Here is a 6,268-nt window from a genome sequence, read left to right as displayed (position 1 = left end):
GGAATAAAACTACTTTAATAACATCACTAGAGTAGCACATAGATGAATAGTGATACAAAACACATTGCAATCATAAAGGGATATAAATAAGCACTTCACTATGCTATCCATAACAGTGAATAAGTATTCTGTGAAATATAGCCTAAGAGACCCACACGGTGCACACACTGTCACCTTTACACACGTGGGACAAGGAGTCTCCGGAGATCACATAAGTAAAATCCACTTGACTAGCACAATGACATCTAGATTACAAGCATCATCATATGAATCTCAATCATGTAAGGCAGCTCATGAGATTATTGTATTGAAGTACATAGGAGAGAGATGAACCACATAGCTACCGGTACAGCCCCGAGCCTCGATGGAGAACTACTCCCTCCTCATGGGAGACAGCAGCGTTGATGAAGATGGCGGTGGTGTCGATGGAGAAGCCTTCCGGGGGCACTTCCCCGTCCCGGCAGCGTGCCGGAACAGAGACTCCCGTCCCCCAGATCTTGGCTTCGCGATGGCGGCGGCTCTGGAAGGTTTTTGCGGGTTTCGTCGATCGTGATAGGGTTTTCGCGACGGAGGCTTTAAGTAGGCGGAAGGGCAAGGTCGGTGGAGTCCTGGTGGGGCCACACACCAAGGCGGCGCGCCCTACCCCCTGGCCGCGCCGGCCACAAGTGTGGGCCCACCAGGGCTCCCCTCTGTCGGCTCTCGGGTGTTCTGGAAGCTTCGTGTGAAAATAGGCCCCTGGGCGTTGATTTCGTCCAATTCCGAGAATATTTCCTTACTAGGATTTCTGAAACCAAAAACAGCAGAAAACAGGAACTGGCACTTCGGCATCTCGTCAATAGGTTAGTTCCAGAAAACGCATAAATATGACATAAAGTATGCATAAAACATGTAGATATCATCAATAATGTGGCATGGAACATAAGAAATTATCGATACGTCGGAGACGTATCACCATGTCTTTTATAAAGTACAGCCTTGAGATGTTTACTGTTTGATGAAAGGAATGGTCTAGGTTGACGGCTATGAGAGGATGCATCAGAAGAAAGATCAGAACTTTTTGTGGGCCTCTCTTCTAATGAAGATTGCTTCATGAGAACTGCATTCTGATAATAATGCAAAAAGATTTAAACGATGAACTATGCAAACATGTATTAAGCATTGTCGATATGAGATAGTCACAAGTACTAAGCGCAGACTTACATTATATCGTTGCATAGGCTCACGCCGGAACCTTTTTTGCGCTCTATCTTCTACTAAGGACTTCTTCATTACAACTGCATTCTAGTAATATTGCAAACATAGTTACAACAGTGAACTATTCAAACATTTATTATGCAATGTAGATATAAGATAATAACAAGTTGCATAAATAAGACAATGTATGGAACTTGTACTAAGCAGACTTACATCATAATGTTGCACAGGGTCGCTTTGGCGACTATCTTCTAATGATGACTGCTTCACTAAAAATGCATTCTAGTAATATTGCAAAAATAGTTACAACAATTAACTATTCAAACATGTATTACGCAATGTAGAGATCAGATAACAGCATGTAGCAGAACATACTGGCTCGCTGCAGGTCCTTCTCTTGCGTGCACTAGTCGTGGTCGACATGCCTGTCATTTTAGGTTCAGCCATCAAGTGAAATGCTAATCCTCCTGCTCCATTGTCCTTAATCTGTGTTTAGATATCACATTTAATACCAAGTCAGCTGGTTTCAAATAACAAAAAACTTGAGCTGCCAAATGAATAAGCCAATATTTACCAGATATCAGATTAAAACCAACTAGATGTTGCTTTGCATGAGATACGAATTTCAGACATTCAGATTTAGAGTAGGGTAATGCCAAGGTTTTCCACATAAAGTAAACTGGCATTAAGAATGACCAAATGTCAGGTTCAAATCACCTTCGCAGTTGCTCCAAGACAAGCATATCAAATAGGCAGAAACATAGTAAAGGATGGATGGCATTGCTATGGCAGGGTTCCAAGTGTTAATCTCTTGCATAAGGAACAATGCATATAGTTTATAGATAATAACGGAAGTAAACTGCCAAAGTTACCAACCAAGAACTCAGATTCCAACCTTCCCTAGTGTCCCCGCTGTTAATGTTGGATATTCTAATAAGTGGTTCGCATGATCAATCCCTAGGAAAAATAACATTGACAAGTTAGTCTACGATAATACAAAGACCAGACATGCACGCAACAATAACTATACAAGCTGTGCGACAGTAGCATTCATGGAAAAAATAGCTATATGCTAAAGACAAGGTATAAGAGCAAGCAGATTGGAAATACACATAGCATGATTATAAAAGCAGTGTGAGAATAGCAGACACGAGAAAATAGCTATCGGCTAGCGGTGAGCTAATGATGTGGTATAAGAACAACCAGATTGGAAATGCCCATAGCATGACTATAAAAGGAATAGCATGCAGTACAAAAACAGTTGGCAGCAAATGAATGGGTCCCCTATAAATATGTGGATGCACACAGGTGTCAGTAGAATGAACAGGATGGTAGCGACCGGATAATGCTTTGGTACTGTACAATATTTAAACGAACTTCATGCGAAGTAACACATCAAGAAATTTAATGGCATATGAGATCTGCAAATAACTACACAAAACACCGCGATCTAACGGGCCAATGTACTAACCAAGCTGCGGCGGGGTGGACGGGGGCGGCAACTTGCATTCCAGCGGCGGCGAACGCGGGAGACGATGAGTCGATCCTGTTTCAGTAGAAGCGGGCGTTAGTGAAGCAGATCTGGTTGGCTGGCAAGGGATTCGGTGAAGTTGATACAGCCGCTGCGCCGAGGTAGTTGGTGGAATAGATCGGCTTCTGTGGAGGGGGGGGGGGGGCGGTGAAGTAGACACGATTCCGTTGGAGAGGATCCGGTGCGTCGACAGGAAAGGCGTTGATTGCTACGCTGTGGATGAGGTCGGCGGTGAAGCAGATCCGTCGGTGGCGAGGTCAGCGGTGAAGCAGATCCGTCGGTGGTGAGGTCGGCGGTGAAGCAGATCCGTCGGTGGCGAGGGCGGCGGGGGAGCGGATCAGGTGGGTGGACAGCCAACACGATCAAGGCTACGATGTGGAGGAGTATGCCGGCGGCGAAGCAGATCTAGTACTGTAGAGAGTCAGAGCTTTGGCGTGTGAGAGTATTTTTGAGCTAATGGGGCGAATGGTTGGTGGGTGGGTGTGGGCCTGTGGGGAGGGTTCGTGATCTAGGCAAGATATTTCATTGTTACCGAATGAGCCCTCCATGGTCGGTGGGTTGTAGCTTCCGGACCAGGGTTAAAAGGGTAAAACTGGTCACGGGATTTTCGAATGGATGCGGCGGGATGATTTGGCGCGCGGCCGAAATTTTCAGTTTCAAGCTACGAGCAGAACGACAAAAATAATGTTCTTCCCCAGGGAGCTCTCATTTCTTCCTCTTCTCTTTCTCTCTCGAGTCTCTCCCACTCCCCTGGCTCCTCTCCCCCTTCTCTCCGGCAGCCTCGCCGGCCGGAGACGAGGCCGACTTCTCTCTGTATATCGTGCACCCTCCGAACTAAATTAATTGATTCAACTTTCCTAAGACGTGTATGTATCTCGAGTAAAAACATGTGTGGATACATCCATATTTAGATAAGCAAAGTTGAGTCAGTTAATTTGGATCCGAGGGAGTTCATGTTGTTGTAAGCTTAGATCCAGTGTTTCCCATGAGCAGAATGGCGCAATGGAGTCGGGGATCTCGTCATCGGCTTCAGATCTGGCCTATGGTGAATCTGGCGGATCAGATCTGGCGGATCTTGTCGGCCAAACCCCGATCTAGTGCCATCAAGGTGATGGCGCTAACGGTGAGGCTTGCTTTGGTCAGTGCTTCAGATCTGGCCAATGGGGAAGTCAAGCTGCTAACGTTCACAAGCTCGGGGCATACGACGGCGTCATCCGTCTTGCCCGTGAACATCTTGGCCTTTCAGTGGCCCTTCTTAGAGCCAATATGCCGTTGCTGAGGCCCTTCTTCTCCTTCGTCCTGGCGACTACCGGCGACACCGTCCCAAGTGGTGCGTCCTCGGCGACGGAGTTGCTGGAAAGGATGTGGAGCAGAGATCTGATGTGCGGTCTAGAAGGACTCGATTGATTTTCTTCTATATATTTTGGGGTCCTTTTTGTAAAGTTGCAGGTCCTATTAGTTATTGTCTAGTTCTCTTGGACCTCTATGTAATTTTTTGGACTAGTTTCCATTTGCACCGATAAACTTGAATTTTGACAAGTTCACGCGAAAAAAATTCCTTTGCACATATGGCCTATCATGTATGAACATTCTTGAGTTTTAAACTATATGTAATGGCCAGCACTTGCGCAAGGGGCTCGTCTAGTGCGCACTAGTTTCCATTAGCACCGATAAATTTGAATCTTGACAAGTTATTGGAAGAAAAAATTGATTCACATATAGCCTATCATGTATGAACATTATTTGGATTCAAACTATACATAGATGGCCAACACGTGTGCAAGGGGTCCTCTAATGTGCACTAGTTTCCATTAGCACTGATAAATTTGAATCTTTACAAGTTCTCGAAAAAAATGCTTCACACATATGCCCTATCATGTATCAACATTATTGGGATTCATATTATATATAGATGGCCAACACTTGTGCAAAGGGGTCCTCTAATTCTTGGGGATTTCAATCTATCTCTCTCTCGATCTATCGTTGGTGGCCAGAACAACACACATGTGCATGCACTTTATGCGCAAAGGCGCGGGTGCCTCTAATAATTCATGTGTGTGCGTATATTTGAACATATTCTTGGGGATTTCAATCTCTATCTCTCGATCTATATATCGTTGATGGCCAAGAAACACACTTATATATATACGCATGCACTTTATGCGCAAAGGCGCGGGTGCCTCTAATAATGTGTGTACGCACTCGATCGATGATCCCTAAACCTTAAACCATAAAACCCTAAAACCCTAATCCTAATCCCTAAACACCCTAAACACTAAACCCTAAACCATAAACACTAAACCCTAAACCCTAAACCCTAAACACTAAACCCTAAAACCTAAAACATAAACACTAAACCCTAAACCCTAGACCCTATACCCTAATTAACACTAACCCTAACCCTAATTAAACCCTACATATATAGGCCAACGACACTTAATTGCGCATCAAGCAGGCGACCAACTAATTAGCGCTGATAAATTAATTAACTTGAATTTTGACAAGTTCTCAATCTCGAATGAAAACACATTTGATTAAGTTGTCTCATAATATATATATAATTAGTGTGCATGCGCGCATGGCATACCTTGCATATCATTCGTGCGTATATTTAAACATATTCTTGGGGATATATATATTTAAATCTCTCTCTCGATCTATATATCGTTGGTGGCCAAGAAACACACTTATATATACGCATGCACTTTATGCGCAAAGGCGCGGGTGCCTCTAATAATGTGTGTGTGCACTCGATCGATGATCCCTAAACCTTAAACCCTAAAACCCTAATCCCTAATTATACCCTAAACATACACCCTAAACACCCTAAACACTAAACCCTAGACCCTAAACCCTAAACACTACTCCCTATACCCTAAACCCTAAACACTAGACCCTAAACCCTAAACCCCAACCCTTGAACCTAAACCCTAAACCCTAAACCATAAACCCTAAATATATTTCAATCTCTCTCTAGATCTATATATCGTTGGTGGCCAAGAAACACACTTATATATATACGCATGCACTTTATGCGCAAAGGCGTGGGTGCCTCTAATAATTAATGTGTGTGTGCACTCGATCGATAATCCCTAAACCTTAAACCCTAAAACCCTAATCCCTAATTATACCCTAACCGTACACCCTAAACACCCTAAACACTAAACCCTAAACCCTAGACCCTAAACCCTAAACACTAAACCCTAACCCTAGACCCTAAACCCTAAACACGTACTAAACCCCAAACCCTAAACCCTAAACCCTAGACCCTAAACCCTATTTAACCCTAACCCTAACCCTAAAACCCTAGCTAGCTAACCCTAAACCCTAAACCCTAATTAAACACTACATATATATATATATATATATATATATATATAGGCCAACGACACTTAATTGCGCATCAAGCAGGCGACCAAATAATTAGCGCTGATAAATTAATTAACTTGAATCTTGACAAGTTCTCTCGAATGAAAACACATTTGATTAAGTTGCCTCATAATATATATACAATTAGTGTGCATGCGCGCATGGCATACCATG

General features: G+C 43.6%; 1 long non-coding RNA gene across 1 annotated transcript; it reads right to left on the bottom strand.

Annotated features, from left to right (window-relative positions):
• Positions 1-1,224: 1,224 nt before the first annotated feature.
• On the bottom strand, positions 1,225-1,680 carry LOC127309281 (uncharacterized). Its single transcript, XR_007857083.2, has 3 exons — positions 1,570-1,680; positions 1,408-1,476; positions 1,225-1,281 (listed from the first exon to the last, which is right to left on the bottom strand). It is a non-coding gene; the product is annotated as an uncharacterized lncRNA (long non-coding RNA).
• Positions 1,681-6,268: the final 4,588 nt, after the last annotated feature.

This window comes from Lolium perenne, chromosome 6 (genome assembly GCF_019359855.2).
Source record: "Lolium perenne isolate Kyuss_39 chromosome 6, Kyuss_2.0, whole genome shotgun sequence".
Classification (NCBI taxonomy): Eukaryota; Viridiplantae; Streptophyta; class Magnoliopsida; order Poales; family Poaceae; genus Lolium; species Lolium perenne.
The sequence above is the reverse complement of the archived record's forward strand: the minus strand, read 5'-3'. Positions and strand labels throughout refer to the sequence as shown.